At 46.5% G+C, this 9,868-nt stretch overlaps 1 protein-coding gene across 1 annotated transcript in view; it reads left to right on the top strand.

Moving 5' to 3' along the window:
• The first annotated feature begins 370 nt into the window (after positions 1 to 370).
• The window catches only part of LOC112550720 (AF4/FMR2 family member 3-like), a 242,309-nt gene continuing 232,811 nt past the window's right edge, over positions 371 to 9,868 (top strand). The window contains exon 1 of the mRNA XM_025207218.1: positions 371 to 410. The gene's annotated coding sequence lies outside the window, so the exon portion shown is untranslated. The remainder of the gene's footprint in view (positions 411 to 9,868) is intronic.

Raw genomic sequence — 9,868 nt, 5'->3', positions numbered from 1 at the left:
ATTTAATCTAAGTGTGTGTATGTAATGTATATTCAGGGTAGAATTAACTGCTCCCAATGTAACTTAAGCAGAATCTTACAGATTTTTTTATGTCATATATATATTAATAAAAATATGCTGTGGTCACTGTCATTTAAACAACATTACACTATTGTATTTTCCTTCAGCATGTATAAAAACTAACTTAGAGGTTTAATACAGAAAAAAAAATTTTTTGATGCTTAGTCTTGTAAAGTACTAAAGTACTTGGCCTTGTCTTGAAAAAAAAATGTGAATGAGTCTTGAATGCATCTAATTTGACAACATCTCAACCCAGCTATTTTTTATTTCTTCTTTAAAAATGGTTCTCCTCCCTTTGTTTACAGGAAAGTGGAACAGGAGATAACAGCTGCATTGAAGAAATTTTACAGGTAGGAGCTCTTGAAAGAATTTTTTTGTTTTACAGAAGAATAGAAACAACATCAATACCAGTAATGCTGCTGCTGTGCATATTTACTTTTTAAAGTGTCTTTTTAGAGAAAGGGCAGATAAATTATTTAGCTATATAACATTAATAGAGAACCTGTATAAACAGCTTCTTGAGCTACTGGAATTCACTGTTGCTGCACACAAGTATATCTCAACTTCTTGCATCTGGAACCAGATAATTGTTCAAAATTATAACTTGAAACATACAACTATGTTTTAGGTTTACAAACCATGCACAGAACGCCTTACCATTAATCATGACTGTCAAAAAACTTAATTTTGAGGGGAGGTCATAGAAGGTCATTTTCCACCTGGGTTTAATTATAATCCATTACGTAATGTCATTATTTCCATTATATAATGACAATATTCAAACCTTAGAAAGTTATTTCATTATTATCATTTTTATCACAATAATGTGTAGGTTTTTTTCACAAAGTTATTAATTCACATTCTGAACAGATCTAGGCTTGAATCAGCTTTAGTATTGGCTGCTTTTTTAAGTATTTGTTTTATTTATATAGTCACTTATTACATTTATATACTATCCTTACCAAAGAAAGTTCCTTATCAATACTATATCATTCTTGCATATATTTTTATTCATATTTAAGGGTTCATAGATGTTAGGATCAGAAGGGACCTCAATAGGTCATCGAGTCCAACCCCCTGCCTTTTGCCTGGCGAGTCCGACCCCTGCCCTAGGCAGAAAGGAGTGCTGGGGTCAGATGACCACAGCTAGGTGCTTGTCCAATCTCCTCTTGAAGACCCCCAAGGTAGGGGAGAGCACCACCTCCCTCAGAAGACCATTCCAGATTCTGACAGCCCTTAATGTGAAGAAGTTTTTTCTAATGTCCAACCTAAATCTGCTCTCCATCAATTTGTGGCCATTGTTCCTAGTTACTCTAGGCGGTGTCCTAGTAAATAGAGCGTCTCCTATGTCCCTGCTGCCCTCCCCTGATGAATTTATAGGCAGCCACAAGATCACTTCTTAGCCTTCTCTTGCGAAGGCTGAAGAGATCTAGGTTCCTCAGTCTCTCCTCGTAGGGCCTTGCCTATAGGCCTCTGACCATATGAGTGGCCCTCCTCTGAACTTTTTCAAGATTCTCCTCATCCCTCTTGAAGTGCAGTACCAAAAACTGGACGCAGTACTCCAACTGCAGCCTGACCAGTGCCACATAGAGGGGAAGCATCACCTCCCTGGACGTGTTTGTCATGCATCTGCTAATGCATGATAAAGTGCAATTAGCCTTGTTGATCACTTTGTCACATTGATGACTCGTGTTCATCTTGGAGGCAACTATGTCTCCAAGATCCCTTTCCACTGCTGTGCTGCTGAGAAGACAGATTTCATAGACATTAGGGCTGGAAGGGACGTCAGAAAATCATCGAGTCCAGCCCCCTGCCCCAGGGGCAGGAAGTCAGCTGGAGTCATAGGATCCCAGCAAGATAAACATCCAAATTTCTTTTGAAGACGTTCAAAGTAGGTGCTTGAACCACTTCCAATGGCAGGCTATTCCAGGCCTTGGGGGCTCAGACAGTAAAGAAGTTCTTCCTTATGTCAAGCCTGAAACGGTCTTGCAGGAGTTTATAACCGTTCGACCTTATCATCCCTTGGGGCACTCTGGGGAACAAACGTTCCCCCAGATCCTGGTGAACACCCCTTATAAACTTATAGGTGGCCATCAGATCGTCCCTGAGCCTGCACTTTTCCAGGCTAAAGAGTCCCATAGCTCTCAGCCTGTTGTCGTAAGATCTGTTTTCCTGACCTCTGATCATGCATGTGGCTCTTTTCTGCACCCTCTCAAGCTTCTCCACATCCTTTTTGAATTGTGGAGCCCAAAACTGGATGCAGTAATCCACCTGCAGCCTCACCAAGGCCAAGCACAATGGGAGAATGACATTCTGGGATTTGCTTGAGAAGCATCTATGGATGCAAGCCAGCATTTTGCTCGCTTTACTAGCCACAGCATCACATTGAAAGCTCATGTTCATCTTACGGTCAATCATGACACCCAAGTCCCTTTCATCCATAGTGCTAGCCAGCGTAGCACTGCCAAGCCTATAAGCATGCTGCACGTTTTTCTTCACAAGGTGGAGAACTGTAACAGGTCACCCTCCCCAGTGCCATCTTCCTTGTTAATCTGCGCCTTACGTGGGGTGCCCTTGGAGTCTGCTTTGGAGCTCTTATGTCCCACCCTCTACTCACCTGCCACGTCTTGATGGAAATTGTTGTTGTTCTTGTGAGCGGGAGACTGCCTATTGTATTTTGTATGTCGGGGTCTTTCGCCTACCTGGGCCTGACCCCTGCCTTCTCTAGCTAGGCCTCCCTGTCCAAAACCCACCAAACAGGGTTAGACTCCGAGGCTCTAGCCTTCTCTAGTGTCGGGCCTCATTACAGTTTGACCCCCTTGTCCTCCCTGGGCTCTCCGCAGCCCCTGTCTCACTCTGCACCCTCTCTGGCGCTCAGGCTCTCCGTGGCCCTGACTCACACTGCTCCTCACTGGTGCCTGGGCTTTCCACAGCCCTGCAAAAGCTGCACTCTCACTGGCACCGGGGTCTGTGTCCCCAAAAGCTGTGCCCTCACTAGCCAAGCCTATAAGCATGCTGCACGTTTTTCTTCACAAGGTGGAGAACTGTAACAGGTCACCCTCCCCAGTGCCATCTTCCTTGTTAATCTGCGCCTTACGTGGGGTGCCCTTGGAGTCTGCTTTGGAGCTCTTATGTCCCACCCTCTACTCACCTGCCACGTCTTGATGGAAATTGTTGTTGTTCTTGTGAGCGGGAGACTGCCTATTGTATTTTGTATGTCGGGGTCTTTCGCCTACCTGGGCCTGACCCCTGCCTTCTCTAGCTAGGCCTCCCTGTCCAAAACCCACCAAACAGGGTTAGACTCCGAGGCTCTAGCCTTCTCTAGTGTCGGGCCTCATTACAGTTTGACCCCCTTGTCCTCCCTGGGCTCTCCGCAGCCCCTGTCTCACTCTGCACCCTCTCTGGCGCTCAGGCTCTCCGTGGCCCTGACTCACACTGCTCCTCACTGGTGCCTGGGCTTTCCACAGCCCTGCAAAAGCTGCACTCTCACTGGCACCGGGGTCTGTGTCCCCAAAAGCTGTGCCCTCACTAGTGCCGGGGTCCCCACTCCATAGTGGGTCCCCACAATGAGGCCGCCTCCATCCCCTAATAGCCTAACCCAAGCCACCAGTTTTAAACAGCAAACAAAACACAAGCCCCTGGGCTATAACATAAATTCAAGCCGCCTGGCTAAAATATCATTCAAGCCACCCCAGTGTTGCTCCATCCCTCACCAGTATCAGGAGCTGCTAGTGCAGTCAGGCCTCTCCTCCTTGCTCACTCAGGCAGAGCTCCTTCCCTCTTGCCTGCCAGCAGAGAACTGCTCTCCTGGCGCCAGCCCTGGTACTTATATGTGGGCCACGCCCTGCCCCTTCCAGTCAGCTGACCTCTGGCAGGTGTGGGCCACTAGCCCCCTCATTAACTAGTTGTCCCGGCAACCTGCACCTGGGTTCTTATCTCTACCCCTAGAGTAGCAGGCACCTTAGTGCCCTGCTACAGGAACCTTGCATTTTTCGGTGTTAAACACCATCAGTTTCTCGTCCACCCATTTCCTGAGCCTGTTGAGGTCAGCCTGGATCACCCTCCTGTCCTCAGGTGTGGATGCTTTACCCCAAAGTTTGGTATCATCGCTGAACTTGGCCAGTCCACTTCTGACTCCAGTGTCCACATCATTAATGATGTTGAACAATAGAGGTCCAAGGACAGAGCCTTGGGGGACCCCACTGGTCACAGGGCACCATGACGATTGACTTCCGTCAGCCACCACCCTCTGGGTCTGACCAGGGAGCCAATTCCCCAGCCAGTGGATCATGGTGGACTTGAGGCTGCAGTTGGCCAGTTTTGCCAAGAGGTGATCATGAAATACCAGATCGAAGGCTTTTTTAAAGTCAAGATATATGACATCAATCTCCTATTCCTTGTCCAGGTGATAGGTCACCTGGTCATAAAAGGAAATAAAATTGGTCAAGCAAGACCTATCCACAACAAACCCATGCTGGCTGTCCCTCAGGATGTTGCCATCGGCCAGTCCATTAAGAATAGCCTTCTTGATAATCTTTTCTAAGACCTTTCCCAAGATAGAGGTCAGGCTGATGGGCCTGTAGTTTGCCAGATCCACTTTCCTCCCTTTCTTGAAGATAGGCACCACATTGGCCTTCTTCCAATCTTCGGGCACTTCACCAGAGCACCAGGAGTTCTTGAAGATCCATGCCAGGGGCTGAGCTATGATGCTAGCCAGCTCTTTGAGTACCTGGCGGTGTAGATTGTCAGGGCCGGCTGACTTGAATGTTTCCAGCCTCTCAAGGTGTTCCTTCATGAGGTCAGCATTGATGGAGGGCAAGGAATCTCGCTCACCCAGGCGTCCCTGTCCTGTGATGGGTGGGGCATTCCATGGGACTTGTGAAAGGCAGATGCAAAGTACCCATTTAGTAAGGTGGCTTTTTCCTGGGCATCGGTTGTCAGTTGTCCCATCTGGTTTAGCAGGGGTCCAATGTTGCCCTTGCTTTTCCACCGACTCCCCACACATCCCCCAGCCTCTAAGTGTGTTGGTGGTTCTTTTTGCCCAGGTGTAGCACTTAGCACCTGTCTTTGTTCAACTGCATCCTATTTTGTTCTGCCCATTTTTCCAACCTGTCCAGATACGCCTGGATCTGTTCCCTACCCTGTGGTGTGTAAACTTTGCCCCATAAGTTGGTATCATCTGTGAACTTGGACAGGGTGCTCTCCATGCCCTCATCCAAGACACTAATGAAGACATTGAATAGCACCGGTCCAAGGACAGAGCTTTGTGGGACTCCACTACCTACATCTTTCCAGGTCAATATCGACCCATCCACCACCACTCTCTCGGTGCAACTAAGCCAATTTGCCACCCACCTGACCGTGTAATCATCTGCATCACAGCCTGTCAGTTTATTTACAAGAACAGAATGAAATACCATATTGAAGGCCTTCTTAAAGTCTAGGTAGTTGACATCTGCCTCAGCTCCTACATCTAAGCATTTTGTGACCTGGTCATAAAAAGAAACAAGGTTAGTCAGGCAGAATCCACCTGCAGTGAACCCGTGCTTATTTCCTTTCAGCATTATTTCCCCTGCTGGCCTCCACAAATGTGATCCTCAATGATTTTTTCCAGAGTTTTCCCAAGGATAGAGGTGAGACTACCTGGCCTATAGTTTCCCAGTTCCTCCCCTTCTTGAAAATAGGGACCACATTGGCCCTTTTCCAGTCCTCTGGAACCTGACTGGAGCACCATGAGTGCTTGAACAGCCATACCAGTGGCTCTTCTTGATACTGGCCAGTTCCTTCAGCACCCTTGGATGAAGTTCATCTGGGTCCACTGATTTGAACACATCCAGCCCCTCCAAGTGCCCCTGCACTAAGTCTGCGCTAACAGTTGGTGGGCTGGTGTCCCTCCTGTGTGTATCTATGATCCAGTTGGGAGATTTGCCTTGGTCTGTATCTAAGAATACAGATGCAAAGAACCCATTGAAGAGGTCAGATTTGTCCCCTGTCTCTGTCACCAATTACCTTAGTTTGTCCTGTAGGGGTCCTATGCTACTTTGCGCCTTCCTTTTGCTCCCTATGCACCTAAAGGAGGACTTTTTGTAGTCCTTAATTTTTGCTGCCAGCCTAAGTTCTAATCCTGCTTTGGCCTTCCTAACAGATTCCCTGTAAGTGCGAGCAGGGAGATATACTTCTCCTTGGTAGCTACCACCTGTTTCCACAGCCTCATACCTCTTTCTTTGCCCTTGGGCTTTCCTGGACTTCCCTGTTCAGCCAAGAGGGCTTCTTGGCCCCTTTCCCCCTTTTATGCACAATAGGATTGTCTCCTTCTGCACCCATAGGATCGCTCCCTTGAGGAACAGCCACCCTTCCTGGACCTCCATTTTGCCAATGCTCTTGAGCTTTAACACCTCACTAACTAATCTCCTGAGCACACTGAAGTTAACCTTTCTGAAGTCTAGCACTTCAGCCCTGCTGGTTAACTTACCCACTCTTCGCCGGATAGTGAATTCAGTCAATCAATGGTCATTATCCCCTAGGTTACCTTCTACCTGCAGATTCCCTACCAGGTCATCCCCTGTAGTTAACACCAAGTCCAGCAAGGCATTTCCTCTAGTGGGATCATATACCTCCTGTGTTAGGTGGATGTCCTGTATGCAGGTTAAGAACCTATGTGAGCTGTTAGATTTGGCTGACTGCTCCTCCAAGCCGATGTCAGCGTAGTTTAGGTCACCTGTGACAACCATCTCTCTCAACCGGATGGCCTCCGAGAGCTGACTGGAGAATTCCAGGTCTAGCTCATCCTCCTGGTGTGGTGGTCTATAGTAGACCTCCTCTACCAAGTCCCTTTCTCCACAATCCCCTTGTATCCTGACCCACAGTACCTCAGTTTGGCCTTTGGTTTGGTTCCTTTTTTAAAAGTTATGACCCAGCAGTTTACAATACTTAGAAAGCTGATATAAAACTAAATAAAAGGCCAATACAGTTTAGACCCAATGGTATGGTAAGCCTCTGTAAAAAAGCTTTTATTTTAGTTTGTTTCTATTTCTTGGTCATCCTAGAAACACTGTCTTGGAACTGTTTATGAATAACAGTGCTATAACTGTTTGTTTTAAAACACTACAGAGCAGTGAAGGAGCTATTTTTGAAGATAATCTTTTCTCCAATAATGTATTAAATATGTCTTTTAATTCTCAAACTGGACTGAGTTTATATAAGATTGATTATGATGGATTGCTTGTGACTTTATTGGCAAAGCTTTTACTTAGCTAACATTTATAAAGCAAGCTTCTGAGAGACTGAAATGTGTATTAAATAATTCTGTAACTTCCACTCCTGTTGCTTTGTTACACATTATATAGCAGATAACATAAATTGTGAATATTTTTTATAGTCAGCATGCATTAGGCAATGGTTATTTCAGTCACTTTAATGTATTTTTATGTAGGAAAATTAAACAGAACAGTTGAAGTTTTTAGTCTTTCTTTGGTATTATAATAAAGTCATGGAGTGTAAACTATCCGATTAGCCAGAGGAAGACATGGTCACTTCTACAAGGAGAAACATATCATGCAGGAACAAAATATATACACTGGATAACCATGGATTTGGAGGTGCATTCTTAAAATGGGAAAGACTGCTCTTCTCTCTCTTTTTTCTTTATTTCCCATTTCTCTGGAGAATTAATACTGAAAAGGTTCATAGCTAAGTGTACTTTAAGGAAGAATTTATGTAGCACATCTGTGGAAGAACGGGTCTCTTGTGTTACTCAAAATCTACTTATAAATTCCTTTGCTTAGGATTCAAAATGGAGAGGAGTAAGGTGGGCGTGACAACAAGCAGTTTCACCAAAACTTTTTGCATACTTCCTACAGGTTATAACAGTTGCTGTAATTATACATTCCTCGTAGAATACAGGCAGATCAATTGCCACAGGTGTACTGGGGAGTACTTTTCACCCTCTCCAGCCTTCTGAGCTACACCACAGAGGCCACTACCACCCAAAGCTCCATAAAGCAGTAGGTTCTTGGGTGTTCCCCTGCCCTGCCCTTCCTAGTTCTACACTTACAGCTTGCTCTGGAACTCAGCCATGTAAACCTTGTCAGCACTGCCCACTGGGCACATCTACTGTTCATTCATGTGCAGCACATTTAGCCCAGTTGGAGCAGCCCCAACTGGTAGGCATGCCCTGCACTGAAGCACCCTTGTGCCCCAGCCAGCTGAGCAGCTTCTACACATGCGCTGCTGTGCACAAAAAAAACTCTAGAGCAGGCTAATACTTGTAAATCCTATTGGCAGATACAAGTGCTAGCCTGCTCTGGAGTTTATTAGTTTTATGTTCCCTAATAGGGGTGCACATGTAGCCATAGGCAGACAAGGTTCCTTGGGTGAATTTGATATCTTTTATTAGACCAACCCAAATAGTTGGAGAATAGTTATTAAGCAAGCTTTCAGGTTCAAAAACCCTTCGTCAGGCTAAGGAAGTTTCAGCAGTTGGTGTGTGCTCTTCCTGGATGGAATGAAAAGCCATAGGCATTTACTGCAGAGATAATTAGGGGCCCACTTGGTCAGACCACTCCTTGACCCAAGGGAACTACACCAGTCCAACTGCAGTCTAGGGCTAAGTACAGACAGCCAAAAAGCCCAAGGCAGACTTGATCCAATCTTTGTGGGTTTCTCTAAACTGGGAAGATTGGATTAAGAGCAAATGTAAATACATGTTCGCCCTTGTAGTGGGGGAGGAGGCATGGAACAGGCAAATGCCTGCACTGGCCAGGCCAGGTGCGGGGAAGGGGGTACTCTCACGCACCTCCCAGCCTGGCAGCTGAGCACTGCCAAGCAGGGCTATCCCTGACTGGTTGCCAGGCACATGACCCCAACTCCCTCCTGTTATCGCAGACCCTCCCCTGTGCCGAGCCCTAGGTTTCCAGAACTGGTCACCATGGCAGCCACAAGGGAGGGCAAGGACAGGGGGCAGTGCCCGCCTCGGCTACAGCCCACCCCCAGAGAGAGGCTGGGTCCAGTATGGGGGGCAATGGCTCCGTTCCTCCCCTCGCCAGCCCCCCATGTCCCCTCACTGGCTGGGCTGGGGAGCAGGGGCTTTGCTTCTCAGCTCTTTGACAGCCTGGGGGCAGGGCCTGCCAGGCTCTGCCGGAGCAGACAGTGGGGCAGAGGCTAGCCCACCCACCCTGTGAGAGGGGGCTGGTGGGGGAGGCGTAAAGCAGCCTGGGATGCTGACGGATTGCAAAGTAACTTAAGTCAGAAGGGGATCTGGCACAGGTCAATAGACCGGTTTAACCTTAATCTGTTAAGTCTGATACTGAATCCATCCAGGTTTATCTTAAACCAGTTTCAGCTATTTCGAAACTGGTTTATGTACACTGAACTTCTGCTGTGTTACAGGTTTAAACCAGTTTCCAATCACTTATACTGGTTTATGTATAATGTCTGTCCCTAGCCTAGATTGATACGTCACCATACTGCGCTGTACAGCAATGTAGTGTCACTACAGCAGTGTAGGGCAACGTCTAGACATGCCCCCAAGAATACTAAATGCCATGCTTTCCAGAATTTTCAAATGTACACATGCAAAGTAGAATTGTAATGTTGATTCCAGTCTGGCATTATTAAATGTATTTTATCCAAACTTCTGACAAACTTTATCAAGTTCATAAATTCCCAAATCATTATGCACGGCACTTAGGAAGCGTGGACCTGAAGTCCCCAAAACTATTTAAGATGCACTATTTTAAGGATTCATTTGGGAAGTGGGAGTGGCATGGGGAGGTTGTTAAATTTCCCAAATGACCCTAATGTAGGGATT

The sequence above is a fragment of the Alligator sinensis genome, unplaced genomic scaffold, assembly GCF_000455745.1.
Source record: "Alligator sinensis unplaced genomic scaffold, ASM45574v1 scaffold144_4, whole genome shotgun sequence".
NCBI classification, from domain to species: Eukaryota; Metazoa; Chordata; order Crocodylia; family Alligatoridae; genus Alligator; species Alligator sinensis.
This window is presented reverse-complemented; position numbering and strand designations above follow the sequence as displayed.